Here is a 9,079-nt window from a genome sequence, read left to right on the forward strand (position 1 = left end):
CTCTCAGGCCTCCAGCAATATGGATCATTATTTCCTCTGAAGTATCTTAGAATAGATGTTCTTAACTTGAAGTTCATGGGTAGAGTTCAGGGGGATTATAAACTTGTATGGGGAAAAGTTACATTTTTATTTGCACTAACTTCTAACTGAAATTTATCATTTTCTCCAATTTTCAATATGAGCAATATAATTATTCTAAGAATAGAATAGAGAATACCAGAGTGATCCATGGTAACCGAAAGGTTAAGAATTATATTGGACAGTTGCCTGCGACCCTAATAAAAACAAGTCTCTTACCAGAGACATACAGCTAGAATATGCTAGAGATGAACCTTAACTCAATTCTTCTTGATTGTCCCAGTTGGTTCCCTCTCTCCTGCCTGTTAGGGACTGAGCCAACACAGACAAAGAGAAACGATTCTTGTTCTCAATGAATGTATTTTATTCTGGACAGGATGTTAGAGGCACACCATCCATTAAAAACAAAGTATATGCAAAATAACATAAAGAGATTTCAAGTGGGAGAGAGCTTTAACTTGGGATGCAGTTATGTTCAAATTTATTATATGTTCAATATTATTAAATGTCAATGTCAACATTTTGTATTTTGTTGTGGTTATCAAATCATCTTTCAATGAACTTCATGGAGACTCTTTTTATAAAATAATGATTTTTTTTATCACAAATACATTTGCTAAAACTGCATTTTCCTCAGTTCACTTTGTTTAATAATCCTCCAAGACATGTTTGAAAAGGGTTATTATATTCATGAGTCAGCCTCTTCTTCAATCTAAATCATTCTAGTTCTAACTTCTATTCTTCACACTCTTTATTTCTTTCTCTCTACTGAATTCTTTCCAAATTTGCCTAATCTTTCTAGTTGCAGGTGGGAATGAAAATGAAATTTACAGTTTTAATTCATTTTCATTTTAAATTTAAATTTAACTAATTTTCATTTTAAAACAAAAGACAAATATACAAATGGCCAGATTTCAGGTAAATTGATTAAAGTTAGATGAGGTCAAAGGATTCACATCTGTATCTATTGTCAATAATTATGCTGTGAACATGGACATATCAAGTAAAGAATCCTTAACGCATATTTTCCATCTCAGTTCACAGAGTGAGATCATTGGCTCATTATTGCTATGGTCCAGTCTAGCTCCTCTGAAGGGCTCAGAATAAGTCCTTGTCAGGATAAGCAACAGTCCTTGTCCCACGTTGTAGACGCCAATTGTAATGTTCTGATCGTCTCTCAGTTATAATCCTTCTCTGGGAGGAGGTTTCTTTTCTGTATAATCTTTTCCTCTATGAGCAGGTTTCTTGGGAGGCTTCTGGAGCCTCCAGCCAGCCTCTTCTTCTTCCTGAATCCTGGCTCTGAATCTCCTCCAGCTCTTGTCCTTCCCCAATCCAGACTGCTCTCCAGGCTCAATATTGCCTCTTTTCATCCTCCCAGAGAATGGGCGTGGGATAATGCAAGGGCTTCTGGGAAGAACCACTTCAACCAATGAGCTTGCTCCTCCTAGAATTCCTAAGGTGTAAACTCCCTTTAAAGGCCTGAACCAAAGGTCTGAGCCATAGAACTGTTAAGTTAACCTGAGTTCTCACCTTGTAATTGTCCAAACAATCTGAATTTTCACCTTGTCACTGTCCAGACAACGTGAGTTCTCACCTGGTAATCCTAACACATTATATTGAACCTTAAACTTTTTAGTCCATTTGTAGTCCCATGGAGTTATAACTATAGTTGACCAGTGTATCTGTTTCTCTGGCTTTGCAATTTTCTGGCTATCTTTTCACATGGTAGGCTATTTTTAATATTTTTCTGTCTCCTGACTTTCAATGAAATTCTACATTTGTCATCTGCATCCTCAAAGGGATGTTACACATTATTTTTTGCACTATATATTGCAAGCTTCTACTTTTTGGATATCATTGTGTTACATATTTCTGATTCCTAAATCATTGTAGCTAGAGTTGGGAAGTTCAACATTTTTGATATTAATGGACAAATCATTGATCAAAGTTATATGGCAGTAACTGAAGATGATACCAGAAACCCAGAATATCAGAATTGGAAGGGACTTCAAAAGCCATCTACTTTTTTATTTATTTAATTTCTCTCCAGTTACCTTTAAAACAATTTCTTTACATTAAAAATTTTTTGAATTCCAGATTCTTTCCCTTATCTTCACCTCAGAAGTTATGCAAAATATTTCCATGAAATAGATCTTCCTCCATAAATTTAAAAAACTCTCAAGAAAAATAAAATTGAGAGAGAGAGGGTGGAGAGAGAGAGACACACACACACACAGAGAGAGAGAGAGAGAGAGAGAGAGAGGAGAAAGTATGAGAAGCCATCTACTTTAATTTGTACCACTCTAAGAATCCCCCCTACAATATATTGTCAAATGGCAAAACCAGTCTTTGCTTAAATACCTCTAGTAAAATGGAACTGACCACTTCTGAAGACAAATCTAATATGATTTTCACCTTTTTGCTCATTCTCCATTTTTAAGGATCAATTAATCTTGGATCAAGGAGCAAACACCTTTTAATCAGTGATAGTTTGCCTGAGTCTTATATTTAGAACTCTATTATATGTCATAGTAGTTTGCATATGTCATTGGTTTCCAACTTCAAGTTAATACTGAAATTTATTTTGATTAGAGACTACAGAAGGGTATTGAAGGAATCGCAGAAAAAAAAATATGCTTCCTAATGGCCCAAAAAGAAACACAGGCTATATAGGCATTTTTGTTGAGTACGCATCAGCTTAAAAGAAACTGGGAGATGGCGGGGGGAGGTAGTAGAAAGGAAGAGATGTAACTCTTTGCCAGAGAACAGTATGATCAATTATGCCTTATTCCTCATGCCATCAGCCCTGAGATACATCAACCAATTACCAGTTCTAAGTCCTTGGTGACGTTATCTTCAATCAGGCAATAAATATTACCATCAATCGGGCAACAATGAAATATTCGGCACTAGATACTATATTAGTTCCTAGACACAATGTTAAACATTTGCTCCTAAGGTACATAGGTTTGGGAAATAGGGAGAGAATGTAACTTAGCATGTACGCCATATATAGTGTAAAGACTAAAGGACTGTTTGTTATTCATTCAGAGTTTTATTTTGTGAATAATTTTACTCCATGTTTACAAAACCATTACTGTCATTCATGAGGCTCATCATCTTTTTAAAAGGTAGTATTGATTTTAGTCCCTTATGTGGTCACAAAAGTCTCATTGGTAGACAATTTAGATCCTATCAAGAAATTGTTTGGGAGCCATTGGTCTTTGTGAGTAATTTCAGGGGTTTTAGAAGAACTCAATAGCCCTGAAAATCTTCTCCCACATCTGAATAATGCAAAGAATTTCCCTTGAATGAGAGTTTAATCCCTTTAGTATGGAGGTTTGATTTTCATTAAAAAACAAATGCCATTTAAAGACAGAACCAGAAAATCTTAGACTTAGGAAGAACTTTCAAAGTTATCCAATATAACTTAATAATAACTTTTTTATTCAAATGAATAATATTTTATTAAATGATTATTATGTGCCAGACAAGGTGCTAGGCACAGAGATGCAAATTTTATTAAGTAACTACTATGTGCCAGGTATAGATTAGGTGCAGGAATGAAAAGGCAAAAATTTCTTTCAAGGAGCTAGCATCGTATCAGGGAAAGTAACATGGTCATAAAGATAAACATGCAAGAAATATGAAATAATTTTGGAGGATTTAGCATGAATAATTGAGGGAATCAAGGAAGTCTTCATACAGTTAATAACACTTGAGTTGAGTCTTTAGGGAGCTGGGAATTCTGAGAAGTGAAAGTTAGAGACAGTATTTTGGGACACAATTTTAATTAGGAAGCTTTCTTCATATTAAGGTAAAATCTGATGTTCTTCCATTTTCATCTACTATTTGTAGGTCTGTCTTCTTGAGCTACATAAATTATGTTTTATCTTTCTTCTATCTATCTTCACCTATCTTTTATCTTCAGATATTTAAAGACAATTGCCATTTCTCTCTTTATTCACTTTTCCACAAGATAAACATCTCTAATTCCTTCCACTATTCCTAACAGTTTCCAATCTATTTGCTCTACTCATTGGCCTTTACTGGATATGTTCTAGTTTGTCAATGTCCATCTCAAAATGTGATGCTCAGAACTAACTGCACTTGTCCAGACATCATCTTATCTATTGTGTGCTACTATGCCAGGCCTGCCTGGTAGCTCATGTTTGGAACTAGAATGACCATTTAGCAGTGGGAAAAGGAAGTTTACTTAGCATAATAATACTAAGGAAAAATAGTGAGGATATAGGATTGATTCAGTTGGATACAACCTTTTTGAATATTCACTATGATTCTGTAATTCCAGATGTATATATGTAGCCTAAGAGAAGAGTTTCTTATTCTTTGTTTCCTAGATTTCATACTTTTTTGTACTTAGGCTGCCAGAAAAACTATGCCATTGTTTCTGTTAGAGCCTTAGGAAAAGTTAGACTAAGTGAGAGGGATCCTAGTAAATATTGCAGCTACCATATTGTCCTAAATTCTCATTTTACAGATGAGGAATCTAAGGCCCATATAAAAAGAAAGAGATTTGCTCCAGTTCATAAAGATAGTAAATTACAAAATTTGGTTTTAATGGAGATTCTCTGAAATTAATTTTTGTGTTTATCCCACTATACTTCCCAGTTAGAACAATTATTTTCCTTGTTTTGAGGTTGGGGGGAAGATGTCCTATAATATCATAAGTGGCTAAAATCATATCACTTCCAGTAAAATCTTCATCCAGTAAAATCTGATATTTTTGTCTTTAATTGATTCAGTATTCTGGAAGACCATGCCAAAAAGTTATCAATTTGGCAGAACATGCCAAACTGGATTTACCCAAAATGGTAACATAAATCACAAGCCCTCTTCCCTTCTTCTTCTAATGACTTAGTAGATGGTCATCAAGAGCTGCTATGGCAAAAAAACAAAAACAAAAACAAAACTGCTAGTTTGAGATCAACCTGATGTTGGTTTTCTCTTGACTTAACTTGGTTATTCTTTGGACAATATACAACAGACTCATTGTTGACTCATTTTGAATATGTAATCCATTAAGGGTTATCAGGAGTACAGTGGATAAGAATATTGGATCTGGAGTTGGGAAGTCTCATCTTCCTGAATTTAAATTCTATCTATGTGATTCTGGTCAAGTTGCTTAATCCTATTTGCCTCAGTTTCCTTATATGTAAAATGCACTTGAGAAGTAAATGGCAAAGCACTTCAATATCTTTGCCAAGAAAACCCCAAATGGGATCACAAAGAGTCAGACACACAACTGAAATATCACAATGACAATCCACTAAAATCCCCAAAACTTTTTCAGATGGATATGCCTTTCCATCTTGTACCTGTACCTATCAAGTTGATTTTTAAAAAACTAATGTGAGATTGAAATCATTGGTCCTTGAAATATTGAGATTGAACTAAAACCACATTAGATTTTTTTTTTGGCAATCTTATCGTGCTGTTGAATTATATAGATTTTTCTGTCAACTACAATTCCTTCATCACAGATTCATAGCTATAGGGCTGGAAGGGACTTTAAAGGCCATGTATAGCAATCTCTTCATTTTAATTATGAGGAAACTGAGACATTGGGAGTTAAGTGACTTATCTAAAGTGATATTGATAATGTAAGAGATGGAGTTGGAAACGTGACTTCAAATTCACTGTTTCCTCAACTCAAAACATTAGCTCTCCCTTCCAGGTTTATATCATTTGAAAAGCTGATAAATGTGTCATAATTGTCTTTTTTTTTCAAATAATTTTTTAAAAGATTATCTAAGTTGACATTGAACCATTAATGACTATATGTACTCTTTGGCTCCTACTATTCAACCAGTTATGAATCCAACTAACTGTACTTTGGATTGATGGGTTGTTAGAAGAATACCATTAGCTATTTTGCCAAATGCTTTCCTAAAATTAAGGTAACTATACCTACATTTTCTATTACCAGCCTAGTAATCCTTTCAAAAAAGGAAATGAGATTAATCTACTATGACCTCCTTTTGATGAAACTATTTTGATGTTTTTTATTATCACTTCCTTTTTCATATGTCCACCAACCATCTCTTGATTAATGATACCTGGAATCACAATTTGCATTTTTTTCATTTGGCCCAAGCAAAACATTTGTTCTTCTACCTTTTAAAATGAGAATATCTCTGAGGAAAGCAGTCACGGAATATTTTCATTGGTAAATTTGAATGAGATTTTAAAATCCCTTTTCTGAGAACAGATTGTATTAATGAAATATAGGGGGAGACTCATAGTATATTTATTAGGTGTGGTGGTGGGTGAGGAGATATTACTAAAACTGTGGTGAAAGGGTATATAAGAAGAAAAAACAGCAGGAAATCCAAATCTTACCCTACTTCATTTTGGCTAGCCATGGTGTTGTGTGCTGACTCACTTCTGCATGATTTATTGTGTGTCTAAAATGCTGAATTGGATTTGAGAAAATATGGTTTCAGCAGTATATATGCAAACCTGTTATGATATTCATCATTTATTACTGATGGGTTAATTATTGTTTCATTATTTCTTAAAGTCAGAAAAGCAACTGTTCTTTGGAATTCTGGTAATTTGATTCATGATGATCTATTGGCAGCAAATATCAAGGAAAGAGGCTATTATAGCATGATTGAGAGGAAGGCTGCATTGATATACGTCTGAGTGTGTGCTTCTGGGCATGTTAAGTGGACTGAAGCATGGGAAGGTAAAAGTGTTTATTTCTATATGAAAACATGTGAAATATCTGTGATTTTTGTCAACATGAAGAATTCTTTATTGTAACTTCTTGCACCAAAGGTCTCAATTTATCTATAGCTTAATAATTTAGTTCTATGGAGTTGTCTAAGACACATTGTGGGTAGGTGACTTGCCCAAGGGGATAGAGTTAGCTAACTCTAACATTTGATTGTGAACACAGGTCTTCCTGTCTCCAAATCCAGCATACCATCCACTGCTTTGTTATTATTTTTTCAATATAGGGGGAAATGATACATCCAGATCATTAAATAATTTTAAAAAGATGGTACTTTAGAAATGATCTAGCTCAAATTCTTTATCTTATCTTATAGATGAGAAAATTATGAACCATAATGATTATGATCTTATCATTCTTTGTCCTGGTCAGACCATATCTAGAATAAAATATTTTGTTCTGTTCTGGAAGCCAAAGTATAGTTAAAAGATATTTACAAATTGGTACATGTTCAGAAAAGGTTAATCAGGTGGTATACCTTATCCTGTTGCATTAATTACTTACCTATTTCATCTCTGTGTAGTACCTGACAAGTTAAAATCACTGTATATGATTATAGGTACAAAAATAGTGTTGGACATGAGACAGAGAGATCCAGGTTCAAATCTTTCCTTTGAAACTTGCCTTTGAATACAGGAAAGTCAATTAACCTCCTTAAATTTCAATTTTCTTATCTGATGAAAAGTTGGATGCAAGTGGAAAAAAAAAGCTGACACATAATTACAAAAACCTCATAGATCTCTTTTGCAATGTTCAAATGAGATAATTTATGTAAAATGGCCTGCAAACTTTTAAGGGTTATATAAGTGTCATTTACCATTCTTGAAGTAAGTCATCATATACTACCTGAATTTTGTCCTTATTAAATCTTTGTGAGTTTTCTTATGTCTGTGTTTATCTTATTATCCTAGATCGTATCAATCAGTGACTCATTGGTTTTTGTATATTCATTTCCCTCCATACATTTGGGACATCAGTCATGGCATAATTACATTTGAGCATCGTTTAGAGTGAACTAAGCACCTTAACACATGTGGATCCTCTGTTATCAATGTGCTTATGATGTATCCCTAAATAGTGAGAGGGCTTCTTGATTTCATTATTAGCATTAATTGGTGAAGAGGAAGATAAAGTTTAATTCATAAAGGGTCTTGATAGAGGTATTCATTTCTGGTCTGAGCAGAGATTGAGTAGAGATTTCTGGGAGTTCACTGATTAAAGATTCTAATTTCCCCTAAAAAAGAACTTAGACCAAACAGCCCCTTTGGGTGCCCTCTTTTGTATGGCTTAGCCTCCTTAAAAGATACATTGTCTTCTCACTAATCTTCCAGACAAAATCTTCTAGAAATCAGTTCTTTGCATACTATTTTGTTCCCTAGAGTTCTCAGATTCTAAAGGTTGTACACATTTATCAAAAAAAATATTATGTTTGAATTTTTCATTATTAAATCATACATAGATATCATTCAAAATACATTGACCCAATTACAAAAAAATTCCCTAAAATAATAAATGTTTTAAGTACCTAATCAAGCAATAAAGTCTTCTCAATAATTCTCATTCCCACTAACTTCTAGCAGTTCAGACTTTGTGGCTCTCAAGTTTGCTCAAAGTATACATACTCAGTGTTGTCATCACTGCTAATATTTTACTGTAGAGAGGAGGACCTAACCTTGCTGCTGCAATTCAAGTAGGTAGAGGTAGGCCGAATATGACTTCACAGATTTATTGATTATTATTGCCTGTGGGCCCAAGCCACTAATCTGAGATAATTCCTCAGCATCTACTCTACTGTCTCAAAAGATATCTTTATATTTGCAAAGACGGGTGGAACCAAGATGGCAGAGAGTAGACATGACTTTCTGTGACCTCTTCTGACCTTCTCTCAAACCAACAGTAGATTAAGCCTCCAAATTGGTTTTGAAGTGACAGAAACCACAAATATTTGGAATACAACACATTCCCAGAAGAAGATACCTTGGAAGAACTTCAGAACAGGTGTGTTTCAAATGAGCAGGGGGACAGTTTGCCAAGCCCAGACTGCAGCACAGGGAGCCTAGAGCAAGGAGCTGGGGGGAGGGGGGAGGGGGAGTCAAAGTGTTATAGGTTCTACACACCTGGGAATCTTCTGTGAACCCTTAGGCTACTGTGTTCTGGTTGCAAGCAGGTGGTTTGGCAGATTTGCTACAAAAGGCAAATTGTAAACCACTGAGCACTGGAAGAACACAGGACCTAGCCATG

The sequence above is a fragment of the Sminthopsis crassicaudata genome, chromosome 1, assembly GCF_048593235.1.
Source record: "Sminthopsis crassicaudata isolate SCR6 chromosome 1, ASM4859323v1, whole genome shotgun sequence".
Lineage (NCBI taxonomy): Eukaryota > Metazoa > Chordata > Mammalia > Dasyuromorphia > Dasyuridae > Sminthopsis > Sminthopsis crassicaudata.